This window comes from Saccopteryx bilineata, chromosome 1 (assembly GCF_036850765.1).
Source record: "Saccopteryx bilineata isolate mSacBil1 chromosome 1, mSacBil1_pri_phased_curated, whole genome shotgun sequence".
Classification (NCBI taxonomy): Eukaryota; Metazoa; Chordata; class Mammalia; order Chiroptera; family Emballonuridae; genus Saccopteryx; species Saccopteryx bilineata.
Window position 1 is genome coordinate 246154723 of NC_089490.1, and position 20122 is coordinate 246174844.

The 20122-nt window shown below is 41.8% G+C and overlaps 1 protein-coding gene across 2 annotated transcripts in view; it reads right to left on the reverse strand.

Annotated features, from left to right (window-relative positions):
- PLCXD3 (phosphatidylinositol specific phospholipase C X domain containing 3) overlaps positions 1–20122 on the reverse strand; it is a 148053-nt gene that overhangs the window by 44179 nt on the left and 83752 nt on the right. The window lies entirely within an intron of this gene.

Here is a 20122-nt window from a genome sequence, read left to right on the forward strand (position 1 = left end):
CATGGTGACTCCCTTGTTGTCAAGTTAATTCAATAAAGAAAGAAATGTACTTTGTTTGCTAGGTATGTCTGATAACAGAGCACTAGATCTTGGCATATACACTGTGCAGGATAAAAAAGCATTTATTTTCCACCGCAAACATTTTTTTTTAAATGTGTAACATGTAGAACATGAAGTTTTCAAATCTTCTCAGGAGACTTGCTGAATTTTGTGGTCAAAAGAGAACCTTTTCACACAGATAATAACAATAATTAGCTGTTCTCCCCTACCATAAATAACAGTCAATAATACCAATAAGCCCACCAAGTACTGCATGTCTGTGGCTGGTCTTTCAAAACTCCATGGGACCCTCCCTTGTTGGCCTAGTCTGAACCTGACTGTCTGGATATGATCCTAAAGCCAAGTATAATTTTCTACCTCAGGAAAGATACTTTTTAATCACTTTCAGTGATCCACGGTTGGACAGCCACAAAAGTAGATCACATTGAGTAGAGAAAATAGGTCTCCTCTTGGTGCTTGAGCCTAGTTTTGCAATGTAGTGAGGAAAGAAAGGGCAGCAAAGGTTGGTGTGTTGTTATCCTGAGCTACTGGAGAAGTCATTTTGTCATCTTTCCTTCCTATGAGCACTAAGGTGCATTATATAATATTTACAGGTCCAAATGTTACTGCTCAGTTGCAAACTCTGCTCCATACCATTCCTTATTGTCTCTTATATCAAACTCACATTCCAAGGAGAGTGCCCTATAACCCCAGAACAAGGGTCATGAGGCAAGAGCTTATAAGATACTAACTACCCCATGCCTCTCTTGTCCCCACTCAAAGTCCACAGCACAGTCTTCATGCATTCTCATCGTTGAGGGACTAGTTGACTCAATGCATGGATGGATTCCTATGCTGGGACCCAGGGGAGACGACTTTGGTCCACTTTCATGAAGAGAAATCAAAATTCTCTGACATCATTACATAAAGAACATCTTAGACACCAAGTGGATTATTTTCCTCTTTCCTGCTCTACCCCGCCATATCTAAGTTCTGTCTGATTTCTTATCAAGAATTATAGAAGGGCACTGGACAGCTGGCTCAGTGGTAGAGCATTTACCCAGCGTGTGGAAGTCCTGGGTTCGATTCCTGGCCAGGGCACACAGGAGAGTGCCCATCTGCTTCTCCACCCTTCTCTCTCTCCTTTTTCTCTATCTCTTTCTTCCCTTCCTGCAGCCAAGGCTCTATTAGAGTATAGTTGGCCCAGGTGCTGAGGATGGCTCCATGGCCTCTGCCTCAGGTGCTAGAATAGCTCCAGTAGCAATGGAGCAGCACCCCAGATGACAGAGCATTGCCCTTGGTGGGCATGCTGGGTGGATCCCTGTTGGGTGCATGAGGGAGTCTGTCTGTCTGCCTCCCAGCTTCTCACTTCAGAAAAATACAATAAAAAAAAGAAGAGTTATAGAAGGACAAAAGCCCCCAAATATCACAGAGATAAGTCATGCAATGTTAAGGGGGAAAAAAAACACTTTCACAACTACATCAGCCGAAAAACAGTTTTAACAAAAACACCAAATATGAGATCTAGAGAAAACAAAAGGAGAGCAGATGTGTAAGCTAAGTGAGAAAACACCGTGCTGGGGATAGGAGGGCTTCCTCCTCACCCCTAGCTGGGAGGTAGGGATACGCTCCTGTGAAACTCCTGTCTCCTTCAGGAGCATGAGTGAAACAGAGCACTCTCCCCAGTGTGGAGAGAAGGCTAGGTTTCTGCTCATTTTTATTACTTCTCCCATCCCTTTTCACACACACACACACACAATCCCATACCCATACAAACAAACACACGCACATTTTCAATTTGAAGCTGGCTGCCTACCAGTAGTTGGAACAGAAAATGGTGGATCATTGCACAGCCTTTATCTGCACAGCCGATATCATGGAGACATCAAATGTCTCTGCTCATGGTTCATGGCATCAAGGAGCCTCTCAGACACAAGGGTCCTTGGCCATACCCTGTTTGGGGGTGGCTTGAACCCCTGGATGAATCATGAGCACAAAGCAGCAGTGAGCAACATACGTGCTAACACAGAAGTGTGGAATTCTCCTTCTGTCATAAAAACCCATGTAGCAGTGCACATGGCTGCCCACTGTGCTTGTGAATGACCAGGAGTCAGGGTCACTCAGGAACTCTTTAACTGTTAACCAAGAAGTGTGAAACCAAGACCGGAACAAAGCCAAGTCTCTAGGTTTTTATTTTTTAAGTAATAGATTTGGCGTAACTCCCCCGAATCCACATATGGTCTCTCTGAACAGATTGAATTTAGACCAAACTCAACCCAATTCCCTACAACCTATTCATGACATGCTACTTATTTCAAGTAGTTTATTTGGAGAAACAGGCAACATAAATTAAACCCTCCAAAAGTGAACCCCCAAAATCTGAAAGATGTATTTTCATGAGTAACATTTTATAGCATTATTGCATAACTTATTTTCATGACTGGTTCACTGTATTTATTTATTTTACTTTTTTTTTAAAATAAATTTTTATTAATGGTAATGGGATGACATTAATAAATCAGGGTACATACATTCAAAGAAAACATGTCTAGGTTATTTTGTCATTAAATTATGTTGCATACCCCTCGCCCAAAGTCAGATTGTCCTCTGCCACCCTCTATCTAGTTCTCTGTGCCCCTCCCCCTCCCCGTAACTCTCTCCCTCCCTCCCTCCCATGTCCTCCCTCCCCCCACCCCTGGTAACCACCACACTCTTGTCCATGTCTCTTAGTCTCGTTTTTATGTTCCACCAATGTATGGAATCATGTAGTTCTTGTTTTTTTCTGATTTACTTATTTCACTCCTTATAATGTTATCAAGATCCCACCATTTTGCTGTAAATGATCTGATGTCATCATTTCTTATGGCTGAGTAGTATTCCATAGTGTATATGTGCCACATCTTCTTTATCCAGTCTTCTATTGAAGGGCTTTTTGGTTGTTTCCATGTCTTGGCCACTGTGAACAATGCTGCAATGAACATGGGGCTACATGTGTCTTTACGTATCAATGTTTCTGAGGTTTTGGGGTATATACCCAGTAGAGGGATTGCTGGGTCATAAGGTAGTTCTATTTGCAGTTTTTTGAGGAACCACCATACTTTCCTCCATAATGGTTGTACTACTTTACAGTCCCACCAACAGTGAATGAGGGTTCCTTTTTCTCCACAGCCTCTCCAACATTTGCTATTATCCGTCTTGTTGATAATAGCTAATTTAACAGGGGTGAGGTGGTATCTCATTGTAGTTTTGATTTGCATTTCTCTAATAACTAATGAAGCTGAGCATCTTTTCATATATCTGTTGGCCATTTGTATCTCTTCCTGGGAGAAGTGTCTGTTCATGTCCTCTTCCCATTTTTTTATTGGATTGTTTGTTGTTGAGTTTTATGAGTTCTTTGTAAATTTTGGATATTAGGCCCTTATCTGAGCTGTCGTTTGAAAATATCAAAATATCAGCTGTCTGTTTATTTTGATATCAGTTTCTCTTGCTGAGCAAAAACTTTTTATTCTGATGTAGTCCCATTCATTTATCTTTGCCTTCACTTCTCTTGCCATTGGAGTCAAGTTCATAAAATGTTCTTTAAAACCCAGGTCCATGAGTTTAGTACCTATGTCTTCTTCTATGTACTTTATTGTTTCAGGTCTTATATTTAGGTCTTTGATCCATTTTGAATTAATTTTAGTACACGGGGACAGGCTGTAGTCGAGTTTCATTCTTTTGCATGTGGCTTTCCAGTTTTCCCAACACCATTTGTTGAAGAGGCTTTCTTTTCTCCATTGTGTGTTGTTGGCCCCTTTATCAAAGATTATTTGACCATATATATGTGGTTTTATTTCTGGGCTTTCTATTCTGTTCCATTGGTCTGAGTGTCTATTTTTCTGCCAATACCATGCTGTTTTGATTATCGTGGCCCTATAATATAGTTTAAAGTCAGGTATTGTAATGCCCCCAGCTTCATTCTTTTTCCTTAGGATTGTTTTGGCTATTCGGGGTTTTTTATAGTTCCATATAAATCTGATGATTTTTTGTTCCATTTCTTTAAAAAATGTCATAGGAATTTTGATGGGAATTGCATTACATTTGTATATTGCTTTGGGTAATATGGCCATTTTGATTATATTTATTCTTCCTATCCAAGAACAAGGAATATTTTTCCATCTCATTGTATCTTTTTCGATTTCCCTTAACAATGCTTTGTAATTTTCACTATATAGGTCCTTTACATTCTTTGTTATGTTTATTCCTAGGTATTTTATTTTTTTTGTTGCAATTGTGAAGGGGATTATTTTTTTGAGTTCGTTTTCTAATATTTCATTGTTGGCATATAGAAAGGCTATGGACTTTTGTATGTTAATTTTGTATCCTGCGACCTTACTGTATTGGTTTATTGTTTCTAATAATCTTTTTGTGGAGTCCTTCGGGTTTTCGATGTATAGGATCATATCATCAGCAAAAAGTGATAGCTTTACTTCTTCTTTTCCGATATGGATGCCTTTTATTTCTTTGTCTTGTCTGATTGCTCTGGCCAGAACTTCTAGCACCACGTTGAATAAGAGTGGAGAGAGTGGACAACCCTGTCTTGTTCCTGATTTAAGGTAGAAAGTCCTCAGTTTTATGCTGTTTAATATCATGTTGGCTAATGGTTTATCATATATGGCCTTTATCATGTTGAGATATTTTCCTTCTATACCCATTTTGTTGAGAGTCTTAAACATAAAATTGTGTTGTATTTTATCAAAAGCCTTTTCTGCATCTATTGATAAGATCATGTGGTTTTTGTTCTTTGTTTTATTGATATGGTGTATTACGTTAACCGTTTTGCATATGTTGAACCATCCTTGAGATTCTGGGATGAATCCCACTTGATCATGATGTATTATTTTTTTAATATGTTGTTGTATTCGGTTTGCCAGTATTTTGTTTAGTATTTTAGCATCTGTATTCATTAGAGATATTGGTCTGTAGTTTTCTTTCTTTGTGCCATCCTTGCCAGGTTTTGGTATGAGGGTTCTGTTGGCCTCATAAAATGTGTTTGGAAGTATTGCTTCTTCTTCAATTTTTTGGAAGACTTTGAGTAGAATAGGAACCAAGTCTTCTTTGAATGTTTGATAGAATTCACTAGTATAACCGTCTGGGCCTGGACTTTTATTTTTGGGGAGGTTTTTAATAGTTTTTTCTATTTCCTCCCTGCTGATTGGTCTGTTTAGGCTTTCTGCTTCTTCATGACTCAGTCTAGGAAGGTTGTATTGTTCTAGGAATTTATCCATTTCTTCTAGATTGTTGTATTTGGTGGCATATAATTTTTCATAGTATTCTACAATAATTCTTTGTATATCTATGATTTCTGTGGTGATCTCTCCTCTTTCATTTTGGATTTTATTTATTTGAGTCCTGTGCCTTTTTTCCTTGGTGAGTCTTGCCAAGGGTTTGTCAATTTTGTTGATCTTTTTAAAGAACCAGCTCCTTGTTTTATTGATTTTTTTTATAGTTTTTCTGTTCTCTATTTCATTTATTTCTGCTCTGATTTTTATTATCTCCTTTCTTCGGCTGGTTTTGGGTTGTCTTTGTTCTTCTTTTTCTAGTTCCTTAAGGTGTGAAGTTAAGTGGTTTACTTCGGCTCTCTCTTGTTTGTTCATATAGGCCTGAAGTGATATGAACTTTCCTCTTATTACTGCTTTTGCTGCATCCCAGAGATTCTGATATGTTGTATTTTCATTTTCATTTGTCTGTATATATCTTTTGATCTCTGCGCTTATTTCTTCTTTGACCCATTCATTTTTTAGAAGTATGTTGTTTAGTTTCCACATTTTTGTGGGTGTTTCCCCCTCTTTTTTGCAGTTGAATTCTAGTTTCAAGGCTTTATGATCAGAAAATATGCTTGGTACAATTTCAATTTTTCTAAATTTGCTGATATTGTCTTTGTGGCCCAACATATGGTCAATTCTTGAGAATGTTCCATGTACACTAGAGAAAAATGTATACTCTGTCGCTTTGGGATGAAGTGTCCTGTAGATGTCTATCATATCCAGGTGTTCTAGTATTTCGTTTAAGGCACTATATCTTTATTGATTCTCTGTTTGGATGACCGATCTAGAGCCGTCAGCGGTGTATTGAGGTCTCCAAGTATGATTGTATTTTTGTCAGTTTTTGTTTTAAGGTCAATAAGTATCTGTCTTATATATTTTGGTGCTCCTTGGTTTGGTGCATATATATTAAGGATTGTTATGTCTTCTTGATTCAACTTCCCCTTAATCATTATGAAATGACCATTTTTGTCTCTGAGTACTTTTTCTGTCTTGTAGTCAGCATTATTAGATATGAGTATTGCTACACCTGCTTTTTTTGGGTGTTGTTTGCTTGGAGTATTGTTTTCCAGCCTTTCACTTTGAATTTGTTTTTATCCTTGTTGCTTAGATGTGTTTCTTGTAGGCAGCATATAGTTGGATTTTCTTTTTTAATCCATTCTGCTACTCTGTGTCTTTTTATTGGTAAGTTTAATCCATTTACATTTAGTGTAATTATTGACACTTGTGGGTTCCCTACTGCCATTTTATGAATTGCTTTCTGTTAGTTTTGTATCTTGTTTGATTCTTCTCTTTTGTTTGTCTATCATTTGTTTTTGTTTGTTTGTGTTCCATACTTCTTTCCTCTGTTGCTACCTTTTTTAAGTCAAATGTTTTTGTGGTGGTTTTTTCAAGGGTGGTTACCATTAAGTAATGAAAAGGGTACCTACCGTATTCATTGTAGTACCCTATCTTATGAGTATTTCTGCACTTCATCGTCCTTTGCTACTGTTAATCTCCATCCTCTCCCCCCCTTTTTTCCTTTGTTGTCACAGTTTAAGTTTGGTTTTATTGTGTTCTTGGTGGAGCTGTTACTTGTGGTGTTGTTTTCTTTTGTTCTTTGAGTCTGGTTGGAAAACCCCCTTTAGTATTTCCTGGAGTGGGGGCTTTCTGCTGATAAATTCTCTCATCTTTTCTGTATTTGTGAATGTTTTTATATCTCCTTCGTACTTGAAGGATAGCTCTGATGGGTATAGTATTCTTGGCTGAAAGTTCCTCTCTTTCAGGGCTTTAAATATTGGGGTCCACTCTCTTCTAGCTTGTAGAGTTTCTGCTGAGAAATCTGATGATAATCTAATAGGCCTTCCTTTATATGTTGTACTCTTCTTTTCCCTGGCTGCCTTGAGAATTTTTTCTTTGTCATTGGTTTGTGTCATCTTTATTATGATGTGCCTTGGAGTGGGTTTGTTGGGGTTAAGAAAACTTCTTGTTCTGTTTGCTTCTTGAATTTGAGGCTTTAGTTCTTTCCACAGGCTTGGGAAGTTCTCGTCTATTATTTGTTTTGAGTATATTCTCCATTCCATTTTCTTTCTCTTCTCCCTCTGATATACCTATTATTCTTATGTTATTCTTTCTGATGGAGTCAGACAATTCCTGTAGGGCTTTCTCGTTTTTTATTATTTTTGAGTCTCTTTCTTCTTCTCTCTGTTGTGCCTCAAGTTGTTTGTCTTCTATTTCACTAATCCTAACTTCAATCTGGGCTGTTCTGTTAGCTAAGCTTGTTACCTCGTTTTTCAGGTTGTAAATTGCGTTTTTCATTTCTGTTTGATTTTTTTTTATAGTTTCAATTTCCTTGGTAATATATTCTTTGTGTTCATTGAGTTGTTTTCTGATCTCCCTAAATTGCCTTTCTGTGTTTTCTTGTATATCTCTGAGTATTTTTAAGATTTCTATTTTAAATTCTCTGTCATTTAGCTCCAAGGCTTCCAATATGTTAAGTCTTTTCTCCATAGATTTTTCCACATCTATTTGTGTTACCTCTCTTTCTTTTGTATCCATAATATTCGATTTCCTCTTTCTTATTGGCATCTGAGGGTGGTCTTGTTGATAGTACACAGACGCACTCCCTCCGCGGCTTGAATACACTCTCGTCTCTCAGATTCAAGTGATAACAGTCCTTTCGCTTTCAGTTTGTGTGGAACTCCGGAATGCTCCGAGGATAAATTTTTCTGTTTCTAGTTGATAAATTTGTTGTGATTTTGGGGAGATCTGTCGGACGTGCTGCTCACGGCGCCATTTCCGTGACGTCTTTATTTTACTTTAAATGCATATATACCTATGTATTTTGATATAAATGAGATCATTCTGTACATTGATAACCTCAAACAATATATCATATCCTTTCCAAAGGCCCCAAAGTATTCAATATAGAAATGTATCATACTATATTCTATCAATTTTCTGTTGAAATTTAAGTTGTTTTCATTTTTTAAAAACTCTATGATAACAATTCTTTTTAAAAATTTTTATTTTTTTTAACTTTTTTTTTTTTTTTTTTGTATTTTTCTGAAGCTGGAAACGGGGAGAGACAGTCAGACAGACTCCCACATGCGCCCGACCGGGATCTACCCGGCACGCCCACCAGGGGCGAGGCTCTGCCCACCAAGGGGCGATGTTCTGCCCCTCCGGGGCGTCGCTCTGCCGCGACCAGAGCCACTGTAGCGCCTGGGGCAGAGGCCAAGGAGCCATCCCCAGCGCCCGGGCCATCTTTGCTCCAATGGAGCCTTGGCTGCGGGAGGGGAAGAGAGAGACAGAGAGGAAGGAGGAGGGGGTAGAGAAGCAAATGGGCACTTCTCCTATGTGCCCTGGCCAGGAATCGAACCCGGGTCCCCTGCACACCAGGTCGACGCTCTACTGCTGAGCCAACCGGCCAGGGCTTAAAAATTTTTATTTTTAATGTATTGTGTTGGCATAGTTTCAAGTGTCCCACTCAATATAACACCCTCGGGTCCCCCATGCCCCATGCAGAGTCTCTTTCCATACCATTTCTTCCCCTTTGCCCCCTCCCTCTCTTTCCCTCTGGCTATTTCTACCCTGTTGTCTGTATTCATGTGTTATGTATATACATTTTTGGCTAATCCCTTCACCTTCTTTGATCCCGTCCCCTCTTTCCCCTCCCCTCTGACAGCTGTCCATCTGTTCCTTGTGACCCCGCCTCTGTTTCTACTTGTCCCTCAGTTTATTGTGTTCATTAGATTCCACACATAAGTGAGATCATACAGTATTTGTCTTTCTTTGCCTGACTTACTTCACTAGGCATAATGATCACCAGGTCCACCCGTGCTGTCGCAGAAGGTGACTGATCTACTTTTGAGCTTGAACTTAGTGATACTGGGAACAGCTTTTCTGTTTTGTATTCAGGCAGGCAGTGGCTCCATGGTGAGTCTGCTCCATTTTCTGCTGGTCACATTGCACCTACACTTCCAAAGGGCAGCCTGTGCTCTTAGCATTCTCTAATGAAATCACACGTCACAGTCTCGCTGCCATGTCCCGCTCCATCCCGAGAGGATGTCGCAGCTCCACAAGCAACTTCGAAGCCTCTTTTCTTAACAGCTGAGGCCACAGGAAAATAAGTGATGAGGGGGTGAGAGGAAGGACTATTTTTAAAGCAAAACTTCAAGCTATACTTGTGATTTCTGCAAATAGACACCAATTATGACAAGCAAGTCTCTAGCGATGCCTGTTTAATTATTTCTAGTACTTGACAATAAGTAACTGAGCAAAAGGCTACAATCCCAGACACACAGGAACCTAAGGACCTGGTCTATACACTGAAGCCAGATATCAGTGTCTGCAGGCGACACATGTGGCATCTTCTTCTGACATCCTCCAAGGCCAGAGAGTCTGAGAAAATCTCCTATGTGCATCTTTATTGTTCTTGCTATATTGAAAATACTATGGAAGACTATATTTTATCAACTGAAGGTGATACATCAAAAGCTGAAGTGTCACTGTCTAGAGGGGTGAGTTATTGAAGATTTTTGTTAGAATTTTGTTAGGTGGCACACACTTAAAGCAACTCCTCACCCTTGTATTGTTTCCCAGAGAGGGATTAGCTTATGCCACCTTGCTTACATAGGCGAGGTTATTATTATATTGCTGGAGTCACCCTTGGTCTTCAATAGGTCAGCCACCCAAAACTGTGTCTACAAAATACAGCCTACTCAAATGAGCATTCCGGGGCTGCCTTTCCAACAAGGCCAGGGAAAACAGGCCTCCCCCGACAGAGGGCAAGAAGACAAATCGGTTGAACCCTGGTCGCCTCACCTTCTGCTCCTTTGTGCCCCAAATGACCTCTGACACCTTGGGAAGGATGCTGGGATATTCACAAGTATTAAAGAATAAGCAATTCCCTTTACAAAATGCTGCTTTCTCACATTTCTTTCCCATCTTTGACCCCTTCACCAGGGATTCTTTGTACTGCTTAACCATGTCCAACCCTTGCCGGATGAGACAGGAAGGAACTTAAAATCACAGAGGAAAAAAAAGTGAAGTTACTTATCACTGTGGCCCAATTTGAAGTTGACATTTTCAGTAGACAAGCCCTGGGCTAGGGTATCACCAACTCTCTGATCTGTCTCATTATCAGAGTGGTCTGGGTTTCTGCAGAGACACAGCCTAAACTATTTCAATGAGAAAAAAAGAACAACAAAGATATAGCACAGGGAAAGTTAATTCATACCAGAGGCTTTCACACCAAATGGAAATCAATGCTGTTTCTGCCTTCACATTGCACTGAAAGGGGAAACAGAAATGATGAAGCAACCTCTGACATCTGGAAGCTAGATGACACTCACAAAGAGGCTGAGCTCTTCTCCTGTTGCAAATAAACAACCTCCCGCAACCAAAGCCCTCTGAGGTTAGGGAAAGTGAGATAAGAAAAGGATACTTGGCAATTTTGTCTAGACGCAAAACAAGATCACCCACAAAACAGCCAACTATTACCTGTCTAGACTGAAATGAATGACTGCAGCTTCTGTATCAGTTATAGTTTATCCTCCCTCTAACTCTATAGATAATACCTATTAAAGGGCCCTATTACAGAATTGTACTTGCTTTCTGACTGCATCCAATTTAGAGAGAATTTCTGCTTCCTTAAGCCTCCCCAAAGCCAGCCCACCTAAGCCCCAATTCTATAAGATGTCCTTCCATCACCTGATCACTGGGAGTCTCATGGTTCCCCATGGTGTGTGTTTTCCCTCACTGCAACAAGTAATAAACTTGGCCAGTTTAATTATATGTTGTGTCCAATGATTTGACAATCACAGAACACTAATGCCCTCTCTCCCTTCCGGTTAAAGTAGGAAGGTCTCTCCAGAGGGAAGTTGTCCCTCTTTGGATGCATTGCCTTGCTCTCCACAGCAAGAAGCCCTGCCTGCAGAGGGTGAATGGGGGTGTGGCCTGAGCGGTCCAGATCTGGTCCATTTTACTTCCAGACTCAGACACCTCTCACTTCCTCATACCTCCCTCTCCCCCATTTGCTGGCTGACATCCCTAGACTGTTGTGACACCACCCAATTGATTAAACATTCCTGCTGCATGGACACTTCATCTTTAGTCCCTCTGACCACCACTCAAATCAACCTGTCTGCTCTCAGTTTCCTGTGAGTCTCAGCTACAGACTAAGCTAGTTCTTTCTCAGACGTTAAACTCAATCGGCCCAGTAATTCCACATAAGAAAACTGGCACTCGGTGAGAGTCACTAAAATGGGTTAATTCTATCCTCTGCCATGCTTTTTAGAAAAAAAAATATATGTATTCTCTCTCTCTCTCTCTCTCTCTCTCTCACACACACACACAGAGAGAGAGAGAGAGAGAGAGAGAGAGAGAGAGAGCACTGAATCAGTGTCTGACTTCACTGGTTTGGAACTCCTGACACAGATAATAAAAGACATCTACCAGATTTGCTGGTACTTTAATCTTACAACATCAGCAGAATGGAGGGAGAGAACTTTTATGTGTACAACTTTTTAAAAAATTCTTGGGTCAAAAGTTGTTGAAGCTGAGAGTTCCAGACAGCCCTCCCTCCGGCCATGCCCCAGCAGGACCCAGCCGAAATCACTGCACTGTCACTTGGCCTCATGGTTGGAAGTTGTGAGAGAATCTTCTTTTTTACTGTTGGAAATCAGGCCTGGGAAGTGAGTTGGCTTGCAAAGTGCTGTGACGTTAATTGGTTTCTGTGAAGACACTGAGTCTGGAAGTTACTGAGGCTTCTTCCATGGGAATGCACTTTAGAGCCCAGGGAGACAAAACCCCTCCAGGAGCCCTTGCCCACGCTTCCGCCATGCGACAGTGCTGGGGCCCAGCTCCGGGACCTGGAAGAGAAGAAGCCTGGGGGAGAAAGGCAGAGGACCATGCTTTGGAAATCAGGGATGAGCAGATCTACCTTAGTGATAGAATAAGCAAATTCAGACTTAACCTGGCAGGAGCTGTGGGTAGAGGAGTCACAGCTCAGACTGAGGGAACATTTAAGGAAACAGATGTAAGGGGTGGGGAGAAGACAGACAAATCTTGGGGTTGACTCTCTCTTTCCAGATTTTATAAAGCCAAGTTCATCTGTTGGTGGGGACGGCTGAGGTACAGCTTGTCTGCAGACACGAGCAATAGTACTCAGTACTCCAGGTGAGGTCACCTGGTGTCTGTTAGAAATGAAAGACTTTGAGCACAGACTCCTGAATCATAACCTCTGGGGAGCGGTGCTCAGGAGTATGTGTTTTAACTAACTCCCCACAAGCACTTTCCAGTTGGCCAAGCCTTGGGCCAGGAAGAGGTTGCTTTCTGAAGCTTCCTTTTGATTTCCGGGCCAGACTTTTGTTTCTAGAAGTTCAAAACCTAGATTCTGAAGGGATCCCCATGTTGGCTCACAGTACCACCTAAACACATTGATTAGCCCTTCTGATCTCCAGTGTTTTAAATTGCAAACTGAAAGTAACATCTATTGAATAATAGGGGCCTCCAATAAATACATGTCGAAGAAAAAATCTTTTGATGTAGGCACCTTGAAAGCAATGATTTTTCTAATGCTGGTGTTCCACGGTCTTCTTTATATTCTCTCTCTAGATATAGGCACATGGAGCCCAAGGGGACAGCTCCATCCCTGTCCATGACTAGACTGGTCCACCATCAGCTGCTGTAGTGTGCTGACTTACTTGGGGACAGGGCCTGGGGGACAGAGGCAAACTGCTCTTCATGGAGACTGGTGCTTCCTCATGTCATCCTGTAGCTGCCTTCCACCCAGCTACCAGTGAGGTGTCTCTTGGCCCCACGGCTGCTGGGATGACTGATGTGGCAGGTAAACAACTTCCCAGAGGCCAGCCCCATACCTGCTGGGTCCAGGCAATGACAGGTAATTGGGCAACAGAGTGTTGTTTGGGGTGTTGGTGTGAGCTGGGATGTGTCCTGATTAGATGATAAAATACAGCTAACTGTGTAGGTGAGGCAGGAAGAGACAGAGCCCAGGGCAGGTGGGCCCCACACAAAATCCATGCCCAACCTCTGACCTCAGTCAGGCCCCAGGTAGCAGCTCACCTTCCAGGTCAGTCCCTGCACCTGATGTTCTTGGACCCGCCCTGGTCTGTCCTCTGTCCTCGTCCCTCTCTGAGGTGTGGAGGACTGAATTCTGCCTTCAGGTCAGGAGACCTGGATTTTACTTTCATTTTTGCTGCCAGTTAGCTCTGTGACTTGGGCAGTCACATAGCATTCCTCTGGTCCAGTAGCCTTACCAAATAGAAAACAGTTAAATAGGCAGGAAGCACACAGTAAGGAGAATCGAACCCGGTCACCTCTAAGTTCCCTTGCTCCTCCTTCCCTTTCCGTTATTCCGTGACAGTGCTGCCCCATGCCACCTTCGACCGTGGTTTGCTCTCTTGAGACAAAGCCACACACTTCAGACCTGTGGTTCTCACAGCCTTGCTCATCCCCCCCGCCTCCGGCATACTTACTGTCCCAAACCCCTAGAATGACTCTGCCCTCAAAGATGACAAATAATGTATTACATATACCCACATCTAAGAAATGTGAATTTTACTTAATTTGCAAGAGTAAGCATGAGACTTGAAGTCAAACAAACCCAAATTATAATGTGGCTTTGCTAAATTAACATGGGATTTTTGAGCAAAATACTAGACATTTTCAGTCTCGGTTTTCCACCTCTAATGGATATAATAATACCTATCTTGTAAGACAGCGGGGAGGATTAAATAAATACAGTTCCCATAAAGCACAGGGCTTGGCACACACTGTGAGCTCAACAATGGAGGTTGCCTTCCTTCCCCCAGCTGGGTAATATTGGTGATTATTAGCAACCACTCACATCCTGCAAATTCTGCCTTGCCTCCCAGGCAGTGAGTGTAATCACGAGAGTAAATGGGCTGGGCTACACATTGTCCAGCTTCAAGGGATGTCATTCACAGCGAATAACTCAGTGGAGGGTGTCCCCTGGGCTCCAAAGGGCAGCGCTGTCCGTGGTGCTGAAATATCTACATCTTTCCCTGTCTTTCCTCCCAACCACTGGCTGACATCTCACTTTATTGCCAACCTTGAAGTGGTGAGTTACCTTCAGTAGCTTCTATCCTTATTTGACCAATATAGTCTGTTCAGTTCCATTCCCTGAGGCCCAGGGCTGTTTTATCCCCTCAATGTCTTCCTAATACATATGTGATCAAGCTTAAAGTCCCCGAGCGACACTTAATGTCCTGCATAATCCTCCCCTTTGCCTTTCCCGGGCTCATCTCTTGTGTTCCTTTACATCTCACTCTGCTCCGGCCCAACCCTGACTTTGTTCCTCAAGCCTTCCTGCCTCCATATTTTTCTCTTGCTGTCATTTCATGCTGGGAAAGTCCCCGCCCACCACTTTTGCCTATCACAATCCTGTCCTTTCTTCAAAGTTAGCCAAAACCTTTCCAGGTATCTCTCCCCTTACACCACCACAGGCCTTGGTCTTAAATTCTACTGTTTTCCAATTTGTACTAGGTCATACACAATGTGGTCTTTTCAGGCCTCCTTGATGCTCAATGAGAACAATGGCACCTTCCTTACGTTAATATGTCCACAGCAGTTAACACAGAGCCCTACTCATGGGAGCTGATGGACATACACATGCAAAATTAAAACTTCTACCTAAATACGCTGACAATTTTACCTAGATGTAGTCATATAATGAGGGGAGAAATAATTTTCAGTCCCCACTTTGGATTCTCACAGATAGTGGGGAACTGGACAGGGACATAAGACCCCATATCTGAGGTCACACAGGGCAGTACAATTGAGTACAGTGTCTTGGAAAGAGCAGGCATCCAAACAGGCTTGCTTTAGGAATAAACAAAATGGAGCAGCCTGAATTTCAATCGTGAACCCACCTTTTCTGAACGGTGTCATCCGGGTACGTTGCTTAACTTCCTAAGGCTCTATTCTCTCCTTTATAATGGGAAAGCAATCCTACTTGGGGTAAATGATGTGACTATTAAACCAATTAACATGTATCCTGACCTGTGGTGGCACAGTGGATAAAGTATCGAATGCTGAGGTTGTCGGTTCACAACCCCAGGCTTGCCTGGTCAAGGCACAACTGGGAGTTGATGCTTCCTGCTCCTCCCCCTGCTCTATCTCTCCCCTCCCTCCAATAAACATTAATAAATAAAATCTAAATCAATCAAAGCAGTTAGCATAGTGCTGAAAATCTAGAGAGTGCGTCGCATACCTGATTGTGGTCGGCATTGCCATTATCATCTAAATTGTTGGCCTGTATAAATATCGTACTGAATCCACTCAACATCAATGTACTTGCAAAGATGCACTGTTCCTTCAACATCCTGACAGGTGGTCTGGCAAAAGTTTTTAAACTAAAAAAAAAGAAAACCTGTAATTTAATAAATTTTTACAAATTAAAAAACGACTTGACTCAAGCTGCACACCTTCTTTTTAAGAATGTGCGAATTCCGTGGGGGTGAGGTGCAAAAGCTGGTGTTTGGAAAATAAATTAAAAATAAGTCTTTAAGAAATAAAAAATCTGTGTCTCTGGCATCACTAAAATGTAGATGACGCATCAGCAGTATTTGGAACCAATGGTCAGATTGAAAGCAATATCCGACCTAAATCTTGTTTCCGAGAGCCACCCACACCTTCAAACACAATTTCCTAAACATACGTGCTCAGACTTTTGTTAACCTAAATGTTAGACACCATTAAAAACATTTATAGAGAAACTAGTCAAATGTAGGATCTTAGAACTGTAGAAATGGGGAACTTAAAAAGACTGTGGAGATAAGCAATAATTCAAACTCCCAATTTTGCAGATGAAAATACTTTAAGGTCTAGAAAGGTCTCCATTATTGCCTAGTGACTTCTCCTTCAGTGACAAAGAGAGTCTCATTACTTTTCTTGGTGTGAACATAGCATTTCTCAATGAGCAGCTGTGTGGCAAACCTAAAGAGGAAGATGGCAGACAGACTTCGTGAGCTTCTTCACCAGGGAAGTCAATCGCTCTTTCACTGGCTGTTTCAGAGGTAAGTTACCTAGGTAAGGCACCACACAACAGCTGACAATAACCTTTTCCTATAGACCTCCTCTGGCAAGGAGGAATATGTAAAAACAAGACAACATGAAACCTCAGAGCTTCACGTTAACCCCTTACTCAGATGCAGTTGGTTTAAAAAGAGGTCTTTCTAGTTCTGAGACAAAATGCCATTCAAGAATGCTTTTAGCACAAGCAACATGGCCATGTTTAGACACATTTGCAAACACAGGGCTTTTGTTTCTGCTTTCTGAACTCTTTTGTTACTTGCTTCTCCATCTCGTCTCAATGACACAGCTCTACTGTTCCAGATATAAAAGCCAGAGGCAAGTGAAAAGTTTTGAATTAGAGCAGATGGCAGAGGACAGTTTTTAAAAATCAATTTCATGGCCTTGAAAAAGTGTGGTCTGAAAAAGAAATTAAGTGCTTAGAAAACACTGTATTCGTTGACTTTAAGCAAGATTCACCACTAAAATACATGTCAGTGCTTTTTATATGCTAATGTGCCTTGTGAATCTCTTGGGAGAGACGTGTAAATATAGTAAAAAAAATCAGTTTCAGCACTTTCCTAATTTATTTGATCTCCTCCGCCTCCTTATAAATCTTACTTTAATAACACTGTACTAGAGCACAAGGAACCAAATGGCAATTCAACTTACAACCTGCCGGAAGTCCTAAACTGTGTGAAAGGCCGTAAGAGAGAAAGGTGAAAGTCATTTATTCCTTGAGTAGATTTCTCTTCTTAGCTTCCCAAAGGCTGTTCCCTGCACAGGAAAACTCGGGGTATGGCTCTTGGCCAAGGGCAAAGCAGGCATCTTGTATGAAAATGCATTTTTTTCTAAGCACAGAACTACAGAAGGTCAAGCTGGAGGCTCAGGAAAGACTCCTGTCGTGCCCAGTCGGAACAAGTTAGAAATGAAGCTGCTTTCATTCAGTCCAGGCATAAAGAGAACAGAGGAAGCCAGAGCGGGCTGCCCGCCATGCCGCCTGCCTCTTCCCCACCTCCAGTGGACCCTCAGGGATTCCTCAAAATCTGGGGGCTCCATGGGGTAAAGTCGGAAACAACACATTTTTCTGCATAGATAATATAACTCCCTCATTTTTAAATATATAAGAGAGATGGTAAGTTGTTAGTTGCCACAGAACAATGAACTTTATTAAAGGGTGGTGCTAAAATCCTTCTTATTCTGCTGAATACTTTGATGATACTAGCTGAGTGAAGGCTCAGGGCTAGAAAAGAGGTGACTAGTTTGATATAATAATGCAGAGAAGGGTGTAGTGTACATTCTCCAAGGCAATATGACGGTAGGAGGAAAACAGAGATGAGGAAAGGAAAAGGAGCAGAGATAGAAGAATCTAAGCTGGGCTCCACAGTCATAGAGCTGCCTGACCAGGAGGTGTCACACTGGATAGAGCATTGGCTTGGGATGCTAAGGACCCAGGTTTGAAATCCTGAGGTCTCTGGCTTAAGCACAGGCTCACCAGCTTGAGTGCAGGATCGCTGACTTGAGCGTGGGATCATAGACATGACCCCGTGGTCGCTGGCTTGAGCCCAAAGGTCATTGGCTTCACTGGCTCAGCTGGAGCTCCCCAGTCAAGGCACATACAAAAAAGCAATCAATGAACAATTAAGGTGCTGCAAAGAAGAATTGATGCTTCTCATCTCTCTCCCTGCCTGCCTGTCTGTCTCTCTCTCTCATGTTAAAAAAAAAAAGGAAGTAATATAGATGTGGTCAGGGGAGATAGACTAAGCCTGGTTTGTAATTAGAGACACCTCTAAAACTCAATTTTAAGTTATCTGCATTGTTATGATGGTAAAACCTCCCCTGTATCCTCAGATCCTCAGTAAAATTTTAAAACCAGTGTGGAAACTGAGTAAGAAGCAAGTGGCATGTCTCAAGTTATACAGAGTGGAATACTGACAGGCCACGTGGGCCAATCAACCCGTGAAATGACACATGCAATCTGGTCGCAGCAAGAGCTCAGACAGTAACAATGTAAGAAATCTCAGGGAAGGTCTTGTACTTGCAAAGGGAGTACAATGATGGATTGGGGGGGGCTAATATAAATCTTAAGAAGCAGGGAGATCCCAGATAATATCTAAAAACAGAAGGAAGTTATGGTTTTGTAACTTTCCACTCCCAATACCTTGTGACTTTGACTGCCAAAAATATTTCAATAATCGCCAAATGAGTTAGCCTGTATTCCTATGATCAATTGGCTGCATCACCTGAATGCCATATGAGCACTTTAAATTTAGTATGACCTTGATTTTATTTCTCCAATTCCTCCCCAAGTCCCCAGGTCTTTGTTTCTTGCCTTTGTGAGTGTTTCTATCACCCCTGCTACTCCTCAAGAAGAATCCTTGTTCTTATATCTATCCTCCCATTCACACCACATGGCTTAACAGTTCCTGCATCATCCTGGAATTCGCTGTTTGCCCGTGCCCTGAGTGCTCCCTGTCTCGGTGTCGCTTGCATTACCTTGCTGAAACAGTTCTAAGCATCTCTTCACTCCGGCCACCCTCCATGCTGTGCCAGCTGTCTATCTAAGAGGCAGGCCTGGTAAGTCACCCTCCCACCATGGCTCACCGGACCGAGTTCCCTATAGCCTGGCTAAAAGCTGTCTTGCAAGTGTGCTTCTACCCCACCCCTCACAAGCCTCATCTCCTATGACTGCCCACTCGACATGCTAGGCTTTAGTCCACACGTACTGTTTTCACCTGCAGATCTTTTCTCCTCATCTTCTTGTCTTTCCCTAAAATGTCCTTGAGTCCAAGCAAAACATTTGTAGTTTGTCCACTTACCATAATTCAAATTATCAAAGTTAAAGATATAACCTCTGATAGAACTTGTATTTCATCTTCAGACGTTGTTTTCATTACTTAATACTGTAAGTCAGAAGAATAAATAATATGTACAATCCTACATGTTTGATCACTCTCATGGGAAACAGCCACAGAGATCTTCAGTGATTGTTCAAATTGTACTCTACAGGCATGGCTGAACTTGACCAGTGGAACGTCCACTCTCTGGAGGCTGATCCTTGCATTATGGTCTAGTCTAGTGTAAAGGCACAGAATATGGCTTGAGGAAAACAAGGTTAGAACTTTGTTTTATCATTCATTGTGCAAGTAAGCTTATGCAAAACCTATTGTTTCTCTGAACCTCAATTTTTATCGGTAAGACAGTATCTATTTCCCAGGGTGGTTATGGAGATCCAATGTAACTAAGAATGTAAAAAGACCCTGCAAACAGTAGTGAAGGGGCTTAGTGATCTATGAAGTGCTACACTAACAAGAAAGGCGTGCTAGGAAAATATAATAGAACTGGATATAAAGTAAAAAACACAGGGTCCATGGGTCGATCTGTGTCCTACCAACATATATGGAAGAGCTAATTTCCCCTACTTGTTAAGTGTGACCTTATGTGGAAGTAGGGTGTTTGCAGATGGAAGCCAGTTCAGATAAGAGCCTCAGAGTAAACCCTACTCCAGAGACTGGTGTCCTTATAAGAAAAGACAGAGACACACAGGAAAACAGCCATGTGAAAATGAAGGCAGAGATCAAAGCAAGGCACCTGCAAGCCAAGGACAGCCAGCTGTCACCAGCAGGTAGGAGGAGGCATGGAAGAGATTGTCCCTTACAGCCCTCAGAAGGAACCAACCCTGCTGACACCTTGATTTCAGAATTCTGGCCTCTGAAACTCACAGACAGTAGATACCTTTTGTA